Source organism: Schistocerca serialis, chromosome 7, assembly GCF_023864345.2.
Source record: "Schistocerca serialis cubense isolate TAMUIC-IGC-003099 chromosome 7, iqSchSeri2.2, whole genome shotgun sequence".
In the NCBI taxonomy this organism is placed as follows: Eukaryota; Metazoa; Arthropoda; class Insecta; order Orthoptera; family Acrididae; genus Schistocerca; species Schistocerca serialis.
In genome coordinates, this window is record NC_064644.1 from 87,440,120 (window position 1) to 87,456,006 (window position 15,887).

Genomic DNA, 15,887 nt, shown 5'->3' on the forward strand with positions numbered 1-15,887 from the left:
GAGATTTCTCGATCGCGTAACGCGTACCCTCAGTCCCCCAAATGCGCCAATTCTGCTTATTGACGAACCCATCTAAATAAAAGTGGACTTCGTCGCTCAATCAAACCACATTCATCTGATCGATTTTCTGGGGCTATCCTGAAACCCATCGCCTGTCTTTTCGATGTTTTCTGGCGTTTTCACTCTTTTTGGACGACCGACGTTGCCGACACTGTAATCGCGAACACTACCCGTTCTCTCAGGCTTGCGAATCAAGTTCTTGGACTCGGTCGCAAACTCCCTTTGAGTCGCAGTTGCGCTGTTATTGATCGCATACTTGGTTTCACAAGCGCTATACGATCAGGCACGCTGTACCGCGACATTTTCACGTGCAAATGGGCGACAACAAGAAGGCGCGTGCGCATGTGCATACGAATTCCCATGGTGCCCCGCGGCCAACCGTGCAGTTTGAAGGTCCTAACGCAAACCGTTCAGAAGTTATGACGATTTTATTTCATATTGTTCAATAATTGTCACCCCGTACATTTATAACGTGCTCAACTAAGGTGAGTGGGTGGTACCCAATACACTGACAAGGGAACCTCCCCATCGCGCCCCCCTCAGATTTAGTTATAAGTTGGCACAGTGGATGGGCCTTGAAAAACTGTACACAGATCAATCGAGAAAACGGGAAGAAGTCGTGTGGAACTATGAAAAAAATAAGCAGAATATACAAACTGACTAGTCCATGTGCAAGATAGGCAACATCTAGGATAGGAGCGCCGTGGTCTCGTGGTTAGCGTCAGCAGCTGCGGAACGAGAGGTCCTTAGTTCAAGTCTTCCCTCGAATGAAAAGTTTAATTTTTTATTTTCAGACAATTATTATCTGTCCTGTCCGTCCGTCCGATGCGAGGTAACTGCGCCGTAGTGTGGGGACGCTACACCTAAACAAACATCGAAACACACGACGTCAGTTGACTACAGCGCACGGAAGAGAGAGTATTCCTGCTAACGAGGCTCCCTGGCTGGCAGTTGACTGTTCGCTACTTTCGACGAGAGTGCATTAAATACGTCAGATGTATTCTGTGGGCAATATGAATCCAGCAAATATATCAGACGTGTTTTCCTGTGGAGGAATCGGTTGACCTGTGACCTTGCGATCAAATGTTTTCGGTTCCCATTGGAGAGGCACGTCTTTTCGCCTACTAATCGCACGGTTTTACGGTGCGGTCGCAAAACACAGACAATGAACTTCTTACAGTGAACAGAGACGTCAATGAACGAACGGACAGATCATAACTTTGCGAAAATAGAGTTCGTAAAGTTTTCACTCGAGGGAAGACTTGAACCAACGACCTGTCGTTCAGCAGCTGCTCACGCTAACCACGGGACCACGGCGCTCCTGAGCTCAGACTATCCTAGATGTTGCCTATCTTGCGCATGGACTACTCAGTTTGTATATTTTGCTTGTTTTTTTCATAGTTCCACACAACTTCTTCCTGTTTTCTCGATTGATCTGTGTACAGTTTTTCAAGGCCTATCCACTGTGCCAACTTATAACTAAATCTGAGGCGGGTGCGATGGGGAGGTTCCCTTGTGAGGAACTGGGCAGTCTTAGAGAAACGCTTTGCCGTTTTATTCGTGCACATCTTAATTCTGCGTCCCTCCGTGATCACGCCATAGGAGGGAGCGCAAAAGGAGGGATGAAAATGCGTAAGTACCATTTCCTGCTACAGATCACGTTCACATTTAGCCTAATGGTCTGGAACAGTTGCTGGTGGTTTTAACCTGTACACGAGAGTAAAAACTGCGGTAACGCTAGATTCCAAAGAGGTTAGATCACTTGTGTTGGGGATGCAGTCCACCATGTCCTTAGAGCAGGGTTGAAATGTCCGAGGGTATCAGTAGTGTCAAAGGTTGTCAAGAACCCTCGCTGTTCAAAAATGGTTCAAATGGCTCTGAGCACTATGCGACTTAACTTCTGAGGTCATCAGTCGCCTAGAACTAATTAAACCTAACAAACCTAAGGACATCACACACATCCATGCCCGAGGCAGGATTCGAACCTGCGACCGTAGCGGTCGCTCGGCTCCAGACTGTAGCGCCTAGAACCGCACGGCCACTTCGGCCGGCCACGCTCGCTGTTGCTCGTCGCACTGCGAACTTTCATTTCGACCGCAAAATGTGGTTTCATTGATGCCCTTTATGCCCAACCCTGAAGCTTGTGGCGACCAGTACACATCGTGTAAGCAGCGGACGCGGTCAACTCATCACCAGTGTCTGACAGAGATTCGAGCGCTCCCCGCGCTATTCCGTGCAGCAAAGAGAGTCGCGGTGAAACTTACGTGGCTTATGTTGTATTACTGTCTTGATGTCGGGCTTGATAATAAGTCATTAACGTATCAGTTCTCCGCAATAAATGTTCTTGGTCCCTTTCGTCACTGTTTATTGTGTAGATGTAAGAAGAATTGCTACGGTGAAATAAGTTGCTAGCACTCTTTTCTGTTATCGCACACACACGTAACATGCATTTAATTTGTGGCCCACTTACAGCAGTGTAAGACTTGCCTCAAGCCTTTTCGTACCGGTTCTGATTACACCTTCAAACCTGACTCAGACAATCATTGTTACTGATGTCTCCCTCATACTACTTGAGTACAAACAGAAAGAACAGATATGATGGACCTTGCCCTGCCACATGCGATGTGTCAGAAGAATTAACTTCCCTGGCGTCAAATGAATAAAGTCCATGGGAACGGAGTCAATGAAAATGCAATGACATGAAATAATAACGAAAATCTGGGATGCTCAGTCTGGAACCGAGCGACCGCTACGGTCGCAGGTTCGAATCCTGCCTCGGGCATGGATGTGTGTGATGTCCTTAGGTTAGTTAGGTTTAATTAGTTCTAAGTTCTAGGCGACTGATGACCTCAGAAGTTAAGTCGCATAGTGGTCAGAACCATTTTTGAACCTGGGATGCTACGAATATTTCATGGTGCTGTTTCCTCATACCGAGTGCGGGATCCTTTGGTAGCAGTGTTTGCTAATCAACGTCGAAACGTCAGTGACGACGGAAGACTGAGTCACATAAGGCAAGTTTGTCTGTTAGGACGACTACTCATGAGAAACAGGAATTCCAGGCTCGAGTCCCCGATTGGCAAAAATTTGTGTTGCTTATGTTGTATTCACTGCATTGCAGGTTAAGTATATTTGAACTTCATTTCACTATCTTGACATCGTATCTTCATTGATTTCAAACATCTCATTCGTCCATTTCATGTCTGTAAAATTAATTCAATTTTCATACAAAGTTTCAGACCATAAAATAAAGAGCACCCACTAAAAATGACGTAGCTCCGTTGAAACATGCTTGAAAACCAAAACAAGGCAAACAATAGCGAAGCAATTGTGGTCAGAAGGCGTGGGTGCAAATCCAGTAGCTCATTACCTGCGCGATGATAAAACAGTGAGTAATGTCGCCGTTTAATGCGCGCGCCGGCTGGAAACCGTAACGAGGGCCAAAGAGTGAATGGCTCTCCCGGCATACTGCGAATTAACTGTGACATAACCGCGAAACTGGCGCAGGCGTCGGCGGTAGTTCGGTCGGCCGGCGCGTGGCGGCGCCACCGCTGCTCGGGGGGCGTACCGCCGCTGCCCTGTATCGGTCAGTGTGTCACTTGCCGTTGCCGAGTGCGGACATCGAGTAGAGCCGGTGCGCCGCGTGTGAACTCGCAGGGCTGCCTCTTCCAGCGAGCGCGGAGAATTCGTTCAAGCTGCTGATGCTCGGAGGGAAACCGCATGTAAGTTGCACGCCAGTAGCGACGAGTCTGCGAAACTGTTGCGTCGAAAAATTTACGGCGTTGGTATGGCTGTGCTTCATTATAGCGATTTTGTGACATTCGATCTCAATCCAATGCTAGATTACTATACTCAAAATACAAACAAACTGTAAGGCAGACAGTGCTAAGCACACATTACTCCATTTCGAATATAGTCTCTTGCTTACATTCGTAGTCACTAAAGTCAAATAGGGCAGTGGAATATAGCAGAATCAAATCGACGGAAGTTGGAAAAAATATGTTATGAAATTAGACGGTGAAATTAGTACACGAATTTGGCTATTTTGGTGTTACAGTACCTGGCGACGGCTGAAACAAATAGGATACAAATTGTGGAATGGCAACGGGAAGAAAAGCTTCCGCAAAAAAGTAAAAAGAATTGCCATTCTTGACAACTAGTATAAATTTGTTTGGAAGTTTCTTCTGAAAGTATTTGTGTGGGTTGTAGCCTTACATGGAAGTGAAACGTCGACAGAGAAAGAGAGAATATAAACTTTTGGAATGTAGTGCTACAGAAAATTGCTGAAGATCGTTAGATGGTATAACTAGAGAGGAGGTACTACCACGTTTAGGCTCGAGCTAGACTAAAAGAAGCGATGGAATGATCGAACACATTATGAGACATAAAGGAATAGTTAATTTGGTACCAGAAGGAATTGTAGAGATCAATGCGTTACTACCTTAGGCAGGTGCAAGTGCATACAGCGTGCAGTATTCAGGCAGATATCGAGACTTAACAAATGGTAAAGTAGCAGCATCAAACCAGTCACCGGATAGAAAGCCTTTACAGCAAAGGCTAATACCACTAAATTTTCGATGTTCTCGTCTTAAAGCACTCTAAAAGGAATTGAGCATCTTCTGAAAAGGTCACCAGTTTTCAACCTCAATCTACTTTAAGACATACTACGATATGTAATAGACAACATTCTGCTGTTGTCAGGTATTTATTTTCATAGTGGATAGTAAACTGTGTTTGATTTAGAAATACAGCAGCTCTTCGGACACTTGCTCTTTTCTTTTCAGCCATATAGCTTTCGAACACTGTTAATTCATAGATTTACGGCCCAATGTGGATGTTATACAGTCACTCGAAGGTCTGAGGTTTGGTCTAAATAGTTGTGTGCTGCATGTGTTGCTGTAATGGATCCTCAGTAGTGTGCTTACCCCTGTTGTAACGGTTACGTTTTTATGTTGAAGCCTGCTGTACACCAGTACAAACGTTAGCCGAGTACGTAAACAAAGTCTCCATCGATGTGTGCTACAAGCCTTTGACTGCACAGTTAAATGCCCACCCATCCACACACACCCATGTGCATATTCCGCAGGGCGCTGAGTGGTGTATGGCGGAGGATACTTGCGAGCTGCCACCCATCGCCCTAAACAGAAATTCTGATCAGATCACCTTGATCCGCCCTGCAGTCATGCAACGACGGCACTTTCCTGTACGCTGTAGCAAACAGTATTAGACTGCTGTCATCCATATCTGACGGGTGGCTTGGGTACCGGGAAAAGAGGATAGCTCGTATCATTCCTCTCTGGAGCACAGCTGACGTTACTTTCGCCCATGATGAACTCTCTTCGTCTAGTAAAATACCGGGTTCTACCGCTCGAGAAGTCTACCGAGCCGATCCCATACCTGAGTCTCAGGACCGATGTGGATGTGGCCGGTACGCACCTTTTGTTTGCGAGTGAAAAGCGGTAGAGCGACGCTGTAGCAGCTCTAGAGAGACGCCTGCAGGCAACCGTGTTGTGCTTTGTTAGAATGGAGGACACCCGACGTGCACAGACACGCGAAACCGAAGCAGACGCATCTGAACGATTGGTGGCAAAGCTGGCACCAGCAGTGGAAACGTTGTGCGGGATCCGACTTGTCGCCTCCAGTGGAGGGGCCTAGCCGTACCTGAGGGATACCTGCCACATGTGACCAAGTCTGAGAAAAACAGGTCAGTCCAGAAACTGGGTCAAAAAGGCGTTATCTTTCCGGAAAACACTACTTTGCGCTATGCTCGAGACGTAAGAGATCTTGGAGTGCTTTTTAAAATGAATCCTCCAGCTCAATCACGTACAGTAGACAACATTATTTCGGAAAATGAACTACTTCTTAAAAAGATGCTCTACTATTGCTCTGTTCTTGGGGTTTACTATCTCCACATATTTGAGGTCTCTAGGAAATGATGAATAGTGTGTGGGGGAGGGGGTGGGTTAGGGGTTGTTTGCAGCATGGGTAAGTCTCATAGTCTCATTTTCTCCCTTCCTTCCAAGTTCATTCTGATCTGCGTGAGAAGAAAGACGGCCGGTTCCACTCCGCGAGGAACCGAATTTCCCCACCGAGCGAGGTGGCGCAGTGGTTAGACACTGGACTCGCATTCGGGAGGACGACGGTTCAATCCCGCGTCCGGCCATCCTGATTTAGGTTTTCCGTGATTTCCCTAAATCACTCCAGGCAAATGCCGGGATGGTTCCTCTGAAAGGGCACGGCCGACTTCCTTCGCCATCCTTCCCTCATCCGATGAGACCGATGACCACGCTGTCTGGTCTCCTTCCTCAACACAACCAACCGAATTTCCCCAATTGTAGCATACTAGTAGATGACATTGCCGAAGTAGAGATTATACGAGGGTGTCCCAGGAGGAATGATTAACATATGGTGTTATGACTCGGTCATTCGAAACAAAAATTTCTAGTAAACATGGCTCTAACATGTGTACCTTTAAAGCTCTTAGCTCATGAGCTTTAAATCCAACGTTTACCGGACTTTTTTTCTTTTGGTCCATGGTACCTCCTCCCAAAATATGGCAAACAAAGAGTAGGAGTGGTGTGTTTCACAGTATCGAAGATGCATTGCTTACAGCCCTTGAGGAATGCATTTTAGAGCCCGTGTTTACCAGACTTGTTTGCTCCGAATGATCGTGCCTGAATACTGACCGCTCCCCCTGGGACAAACTGTATAAAATGCAGACTCACGATAGCAAGATAAGCGTTTCTCAGTAAAGGACCAATCTTAACTGTTCGGCGTGGTAAAAATGGAGAAACGCAGTTTGTTTTATTGAAGCTGTCGATTCACAAAAGTCCTTGATAGTCCATTTCGCAAATTTAATTTCATTTTGTTACCAGTTTCGGCGTATCTACGTGCCATCTTCAGATTAAAACAAAGTACATTGATGAATGTAAAAGTGTCAAACGGGCGAGAGACTACTCTGCGAATAGTCTCACGAGGCTAGGCCAGGTTATTTGTAGTCTCATCGACACTACACGGACGCCTAAAAGTAGACTTAACACGGGGAGCGTCCGCTCTTCGCTTTTATGGCGGCTTGATGTCGGCTGTGGACACACTCGGTGAGGTGTCTCAGTGTCTACAGATGAATGGCAGCCCAGCTTTCATCAAGAGCGGAAACCACAGAAAGCAGTGACGTCAGACGCTGGCAGGTGGAGCGAGGTCTACGGTTTGACTCATCCCAGAGGTGTCCCGTTGCGTTTAGAGGGCAGTTACAGGCTGTCCAGTCCGTTTCTGGAATGTTCTTGTACACAAACCATAGCTTCACAGATCTTGACTTATAACAGGACGCATTGTCGTGCCGGTACAATCCTCGTCTCCGATATGTTCCTCTACTGTACGCAGCACGCAATGCTATTAAATGCGCTGATTTTCTTGAAGCGCAGTAAGGGGGGGGGGGGGGTGGTCACGCCCTAACCATTAAGAAAAAAATCATACGCAGGTGACGTTCTCCAGGCATTCGCCATAAGCAGGCCCTTCTGTCGAGTTGCAGCACGGTATAGAGGGATTCGTCACTCCTGACACCACCCGAAGCGTCACTTAGCATTGATTACCGAAATGTTTGCTTGTGACGAGCTACTGGAGCTTTCTAACTCCCTACGCACTGTCTTTGTGCTGGCTGGACTGCCGGTAGCACTCTGCGATGCTCGACGGTGCCTGCCCGCCAGTACACGAGTTCCGCCTGACCTTGCTTGGTTTAGGTGTCGTTGTTTCTTCTCGTTTCCAGTTCACAGTCAAATCGTCAACGGTCAACTTGGACAGCTTTAGAAGTATTGAAATGTCCCTCATGGATCTGTTTTATGCGCCCAACGTATGTAAACAGATGTGGTATTGTGTACCGCACAAGCATCTGTGAGCACTATGTGTAAGGACGTGGCCTTTTGGACAAGGTGCTGTGCGTTTTTAAACATTTTAGTGATGACAAACTTTTAAAACGCTTGGGTTTTATCCAGTTGACATCGTTTTCATGAAGTTCAGCGAAAATGAACTGAACGTATTTTGCTGCAAAAAATAAATAAATAAATAAATAAGTAAATAAAAAAAATTAAGACCCGATGATGACAGCTAAGACTATTGAAACCGGTTGTCTTGAATAAAATTATTTTGGCCGATCTTGGCTTTAGGATGGTTTTTAATATTTATTACTCAGGCTGCATCCAGTGGCCAGTTCACATGTAATATTTCTGGCTTTACAGCCATCACATTCGGCTACAAGGGGCCCTTCTTAGAGCAGTTGAGATGGCAGCGGTGAGAAGATGGCGTAATGTGGTGTGAGGTACCGACGACAGACGGTTTGTTGGGTACGGATATCGTGTGAAAGACCGCCTAAATTGTGGTCCTTCTCCGCGATTGGCTTCTGCGTTCGGAAGTAGCGCGCCACAATGATAAATTTCTATTATTAATATTCGAAAAACTAAACAGTGAATTTACTTGCATTTCAGTTAAAAGCATCTCTCATTAGCAGGCTACCATTCCATTATTTCAAAATTATTAAGTGCCAGAAATATAATAAACAATAGCTAAGCGAAAAGGCAGACGGATCACTTCGGAGATCTTCGGATCGCGCCTAAATTGGATGGCGGGCGGACGAAGCGGTTCAGCTTTAAGATCAGAGCTGGTTGGACAGCCTCGGAAGACAGACAAGTCGGCTTGGCCGGTATCGTTAAAGGTGTAATTAGCAATATCTGGACACGCAATAGAGGACAACCTGATAGTAATTCCTCAAATACACAGTTCATTGTTTTATTTTTTATGCAAGTGTGAAGACTGGAAATTATTTGTAATTCATAAAGTGGAATGTAATTGAGTTTCCCTATTCTACAAATAAAAAGCGAGTGGTATCCCGTACAGACAAACTAACTGAAAATTTTATTATTCATAGAATACCAGTTCCTTGCTAAGAGTTCATTACAGCCTCAGGATAACGGATTCACGACCTACGCGCCGTTTTCTGCACAGGGGACAAGAACTATGAGAGTGCAGGTTGGTGAGCGTTAATTACTACTAAAGCATTCCACACAGGGCGGCGGAAGCAAATACTCAGCTCACGTGCGCTGCAGTCTCTGTACAAATGAGATGAGTGACGCGTCATCTGTGCTGTGCAGAGGAGCTGTGAACGAGAGGAATTTTCCAGGGGAAGGGGTTTTATCATACAGACAGAAACACCTCCCACTTGCGATATCTCAATACCTCTCTCCTTCCACTTGCCGTGGAAATCACTTACAATCAGTCCAACCCGTTCTGCTGTTACTGGTTGCTTCCCTGCTGACAACACAACAATCCCCGCCTTCTTTTATACTGACGGGTTCGCCCCTCTTAACATCTGGCGGTCAATTCAGCATTAGAAAGAGGTGCCGGGATATTTTTGATTGGACAGTGTGTATATCATAATTAGCACCAGCCTTAAATAGGGGTGTAAGACCAGTTGAAACACCCAATCAGAAATCTGTCGTGTGATATGATGACAAGCTAGTCGCTTCCGTCACGTGGACTCTCCAACAACTCTAGAGTTGGTAGCAGTTACTCTGTAAAATATCTGGAAGTATGCGTGCGGAACGATTTGAAGTGGAATGATCATATAAAATTAATTGTTGGTAAGGCGGGTACCAGGTTGAGATTCATTGGGAGAGTCCTTAGTAAATGTAGTCCATCAACAAAGGAGGTGGTTTACAAAACACTCGTTCGACATATACTTAAGTATTGCTCATCAGTGTGGGGTCCGTACCAGATAGGGTTGACGGAGGAGATAGAGAAGATCCAAAGAAGAGCGGCGCGTTTCGTCACAGGGTTATTTGATAAGCGTGATAGCGTTACGGAGATGTTTAGCAAACTCAAGTGGCAGACTCTGCAAGAGAGGCGCTCTGCATCGCGGTGTAGCTTGCTGTCCCGGTTTCGAGAGGGTGCGTTTTTGGATGAGGTATCGAATATATTGCTTCCCCCTACTTATACCTCCCGAGGAGATCACGAATGTAAAATTAGAGAGATTAGAGCGCGCACGGAGGCTTTCCGGCAGTCGTTCTTCCCGCGGACCATTCGCGACTGGAACAGAAATGGGAGGTAATGACAGTGGCACGTAAAGTGCCCTCCGCCACACACCGTTGGGTGGCTTGCGGAGTGTAAATGTAGATGTAGATGTAGTTATACCGCATCCACCTACGACGTCACTTGGCGGGGAGCTATTTGACTGGTTGCGTCTAATCGCCACTTGTTTACGAAAAACAATGTGCGTATACCACGTAAGTGCCGGCCGCGGTGGTCTAGCGGTTCTAGGCGCGCAGTCCGGAACGGCGCGACTGCTAAGGTCGCAGGTTCGAATCCTGCCTCGGGCATGGATGTGTGTGATGTCCTTAGGTTAGTTATGTTTAAGTAGTTCTAAGTTCTAGGGGACTGATGACCACAGTAGTTAAGTCCCATAGTGCTCAGACCCATTTTGAACCACGTAAGTAATTCAGCCACTAAGTAATGAATTCAGCCATGTGTAAGCCATTCCCTAACTCAAACAGGTGGCCTCTATACCACTGTTTCCCCGAACTTTTGAACAGCTCACTGCGTGCTGGAGAGGAATGAATTCGGGTTATGCGTAACACAGATAATGGATAGGCCATCGTAGAAGCAATAAAAGGGCTCATTTGTTGTCACGTCACAGCTAATCAGACAGCTTCCCGCCATGATTTCACACTGACGTCATCGTGATGTCACACCGATTGTAGACGCCAAGCCGGCAGCATTCGTTGCGTACTGTCTGCAAAATGGTACGCCTGCGCTGAGAGACGGATTCAGACACGGATTGTCCCGGTCCGCTGCTAAGATCGGAGATTTCTTTCGCTCCGTTAAAGACGACGTACGCTTTAAAGTGCCGTCATTTCTTGCGTATTTGGTAGCATCTAGAAAGGCCGAAAGAGTTAGACTGTAGCTGAGCTGTATTAAACTTACGCGCTGTATAAAGCAAATGGAACTGAACAAGTCGGCCGTGCTAAACATTGCCTAGAGCTCTGGCATAAAATACAATTTGGAAAGGCGAGGTCTTGGCTCTTGCGACTTGAGGTAATGATTTCGTTACATAGGACGCGGTGGAGATTAGATTAAATTGCGACAATTTTAACCGAGATTAGAGATGTTAGTAGGGCAAGACAGCGTACTTTGGACACCGGGCGCAAGGAGAGACGGATGCTGGGGGCTCACAGGGCTGCAACAGGCGCAGCGGTGTTTTTTTTCTTTTTTTTTAATCTCATTTTGTAAGCTTTTTTTCGTTGCATCTGCTCGGGGCGGACGTCGTAAGACATCCGTTGAAGTTCGTTGTTGATCGATTAAGGGGGGGGGGGGGGGGGGGGTAGGACGTCAAACGGGCCGACTTAGAGCAGGAGACGCACTACAGGACATTTTAATTTCCACTGTCTATACTTATACAAGTAAATTCATAAAACTTTGTCGCATGACCAGGAAGGATTCAGGATTGACACTCATAGCAGCGGAAGTTCAAAAACATAAAATAAATTCTTTTAAATGTGAAATTTCATAATTTTTCACTTACTATTGGCTGCATTTGTTGCTATAGGTACACTTTTCTTCATAAGTAAGAGAGATTCTTCGGTGAATTTTGCACAGCATACAAACCATACTTACAGGTGTCTGAAACTCTAGATTCTATTTAACTTACGAAAAGATGAATGAGCTGTTACGTTTTAAACTTTATGTTTAGAAAAAAATCAAATTTTGTAGTTAATTATCTCAATTTTTACCACAATTTTTAAACAGATTTGGAAAATTCTAGAGTTTCATACATCTGTAAGTATGGTTTGTAAGCTGTGCAAAATTCATCAAAGAATCTCTCTTACTTGTGAAGAAAAATGTACCTATAGCAACAAATGCAGCCAACAGTAAGTGAAAAAATGATGAAATTTCATATCTGAAAAAAAATGTATTTTGTTATGTTTTTGATCTGCCGCTGTTATGAGTGAGAATCTTGAATCCTTCCTGGTCGTGCTGAAAAAGCTTTATGGATTTATTTGTAGAAGTATAGGCACTGGGAATTAAAATGTCTGGTGGTGGCTCTCCTGCTCCAAGTCGGCCCGTTTGACGTCCTACCCCCCAACTCAGTTTTTTTTATTACAGAGGGCAGCTCACCCACTGACCGAACACGCTGAGCTACCGTGCCGGCGTTAAGTGTGGCGCCAGCCCCTCGCCCCTCGCTCCGTGTGACGTCACTGGGTGCCACGCGAGGCGTGCGAGAAAGGCAGGCCGCGGCGCGGTGAGTCCGTCACGGTCGCTCGCTCAGCTCAGAAGACAAACTGCGTTTCTGCACGTGTTAACTCGTAACTGCGTGTGTACTTAGAAACGAGAACTCATCCCCTACTGGAATCCTCTATTGTGGAGTCTTACAGTTAATGATAGGCAGTCCACAGGCCTACTAATAATTTGTTATGGCTGTACTGGGGTACAATACAATTGAAATCGTGCCAAAATGATTATCAGTTCCATAAGGCACCACATCTTGTATGAAATGAGGACTGTTACGCAGAAGAGGCTAAATCCTATAAACAAGCCGTTATACCATTTATGTCGAGAATAGATCTTAAATTTTGTTGTACAATTAGTAATCAGTAAGACTACATAACAGCAGATTCCAGTAGAAGATGCTGTAACACCCCACCCGTCACTTATCTGGTTTTGGCGTGTGTTCGCCCCAGCTAATTGACTAACAGATCAACAGAGAGGGCAAAACTGCCGCAATATCAGATAACGCAAAAAAAGTAATAAGGCCCTGTGACTCCTGATTGAACTGCGGTGGCAGTGTTGATATTAATTGATTCAGAATTGATCACTTTTAATTAAAAAGGGGTGCACATTGATGTTATATACAGCTATTGAACACCAGATGCAAATGTTGAACATAAAATTAATTAAGAAAGTAACTTGGGATTTCAACTACTTGATTGAAAACAGATGCAGGCGATTAGTACAAATTTATTTTAACTCCCGACCTTCAATCATCACGTAACAAGACTCTCCTATCAGGCAGTGGTAATAAATTGCGTTTGCGTGGAGTAAAGCGCGATAACTCAAAACTAATTCCTATCGACTGACCCAGGCGTAATGCGAAGTGCGAGAAGAATTCTACAATACACGGCCCATGAAACCCTCAAGGAAACTTTGCCGATGTGATCCAACAAACTAATCAGTGGCCGATGCGGGCGCAATATCACCGAATACAGCGTGGCGGACCGGCGTCGTTGTGCGGACGTCGGCCAACCTCGTGGTGCTGCAAGGCTGTGCTCGTCTATTCACTCCTAGCTATCTTGCTCAGTACATAGCTGAACTAAAACTTCCTATCTCCAAGCTCAATCGTTCCATTTGCTAAGTCCTAAACTGCAGAGATGCTCACTCTTTCTCAGGCAAGCTGAGTAAAGAACGCCACGTCCGCACTCTAGGCAAGCTGGGAATGGAAGACTCCTATGGAGACTTCTCACAGTCCGCTCTTCACCTCGGTTTCCCCTCCAGCAAAATCACTTACGCCAATTGCAGCGCAAGTCGCGTTAATTATGTGTCGCTTCCCAGCGTCGACCAATGCCTGCTCTGGGAAGTGAACAAATTCCCAAAAAATTTCCCTTCCTCTCAACTTATGCTATTTAGCTGCTCCCAGGCCACCCATCAGGGTTGGCGTCTGCACAAAACACCAATTTTTCTGGAATTCTGACTCCCAGGAGAGTACTTCAAATTCCTCGGTCCTATGTTCCCATCGGAGGCCGGCATATCTCATTCTGTCGCTCTTCACCAGATTTACTTCAGACTCTGTGGACCGTGAATTCAGTGTGGAGTTGCTATAGTCACAAACACACGTATTTTGGCCTCTGTTGACCGCTCCACGGTAGCTTTGCGCGGCTTTCTCGTATGTTTCACTGAGAACGGGTAGACAGACATTTACCAACAGGCGTACAAGTTCTCCGTCTGCTTCCCGGTACACCGGCACGGGGTCAACCACCCATTCACTGTCACTCATCTTAAGGCAGCTGGAGGCCGCGCTCCGTTACCGCTTTCTCAGAGCTTGAGCCGCCCTAAGCTGCCTATTGTCGCTTCCCTTCGCCGCTCCCCAGCCGGCCATGGTCAACTCGAATACTTCCCTGGGATAAACTAGCCTCCAGTAAATCGGCGCATTTCCACAAAGTTTTCACGTCGTGTGAATTACTTTAAAACCATCACCCGACATCAATTATTTCAATACGTCCATACTATACCCTCTACAAGATGCATTGTGTCTTGTCAGTCATTTTTGTTCAGCCCTACTGTTCGCTCAACGTGAGTTAGGTGATCTTTAATGACTTCATGTGAGGGGCATAGTTCTTGCCATCTTACAATGCAATTCTCGTTAGTACATACGCATCCAGTTGCGACTCAACAGGTTCAGAAACACATTTTGCCTGCTGAGTTCAGCGAGCGAGATAGCTCAGGCCTACGTTCGTGACGTAGGCTGCGCGCGCGGTCTGTCTTGCTCGCGGCCTGCGGTTCACTGTAGTTGTGGGCGTGCCACCCCGCTCATGTGTTACTTGCCCCCCCCCCCCCCCCCCCCGCCCCACCCCCCTATCTCCCTCTGGGAACTTCCAGACGCTGTCGCCTCGCGTGTGTAAGCGGAACACCGTTTCAGCCCCGGCAGTCAGAAGTTTCACTCCTGATGATGATCGCAGAGATAGTTGCCGAAAATAAACGAACAGAAATGCTCGCTACACGTGTGCTGCCAGCACTTTTGGAAAATTTGCGCTTTATCTTACTGTGTAACGCATCATTCATGGTGAAACGTACATTACTGCAGTTACGGTTATTTCGTAACTATACTCCTTTACCTTAACCCTCTCTCCTCCTTTCTATCTTACAGTAAGAGACCTCAGCGTATTTCTATCCTAAGTCATTAAAATGAAGGTAATGACAGGTATGTACGGTAATTCTGCACTACTTTTTAAAATACTATATGTAAACAAGAACGAAAATTTCCGGTGCACAGTTGCTGTCAGTACGTTTATAACCGTTTTTTATCTATTACTGTGTAACTCATCACTCACGCTGAAAGGTACTACATTGTCTTTGAATTTTTATTAATTTTTCATTTAATTATATGTGGAGAAATAGTCTTGCTCTGTTTTAATGTATTCATCTGTGGCTTACGCACATGCCACGTGGGTATACGAAATTTTTACCCCACAACGACCTTGTTTTTTTGTGAGTTCCACAAACGTTGACCTACTGCACTTTTCGGTGCCGGGAACGTGCGTCTGAGTTCATATATGTTTTTGTTATGTGTATTATTATGAGACAGGGGTTAGTAATATGACACTTCTCTAAAAAATCATTGTTGTTGTTTCCTTTTTCTTTCAACTTAGATCTGAAGAAGGTGATAAGCAACAACGACATGCTACGCAGATCGAAACCGGTTGTTGCTAAATTAAAAATGTTGTGATCCAGACGGTTGTTTATTATAACAAAAGGGTCACGGTTCATAAGACATGGCGTCAGTTACGAAGTTGTCGAAAGCTAGAGAACTTTATTCTAAATGACCTAGCTTGAAAGCAAACAAGATTTTGTTGACGTACACACTAACAATATCAACATGTTCGATCCTTGTCTTCCTTCTGCAATATTTACGGCCTACAGTATCAAATTAACTACTAATGGCAAAATGTGTTCCGTCAACCTAACTCTTCTTTCTCTATTCAGCACTTCTTTAGTAGATACTTGATCCATCCACCTAATTTTCAGCTTTCTTCGTATTTCAGGAGCTCCACTTCTCTCTCATCGCCTGTTCTGCT

General features: G+C 45.6%; 2 protein-coding genes across 2 annotated transcripts in view; one reads left to right on the forward strand and one right to left on the reverse strand.

The window, feature by feature from the left end:
- LOC126412904 (trichohyalin-like) overlaps positions 1-15,887 on the reverse strand; it is a 573,063-nt gene that overhangs the window by 168,149 nt on the left and 389,027 nt on the right. The window lies entirely within an intron of this gene.
- Positions 3,654-15,887, forward strand: part of LOC126412113 (zinc transporter 1) — a 652,968-nt gene continuing 640,734 nt past the window's right edge. The window contains exon 1 of the mRNA XM_050081545.1: positions 3,654-3,779. The gene's annotated coding sequence lies outside the window, so the exon portion shown is untranslated. The remainder of the gene's footprint in view (positions 3,780-15,887) is intronic.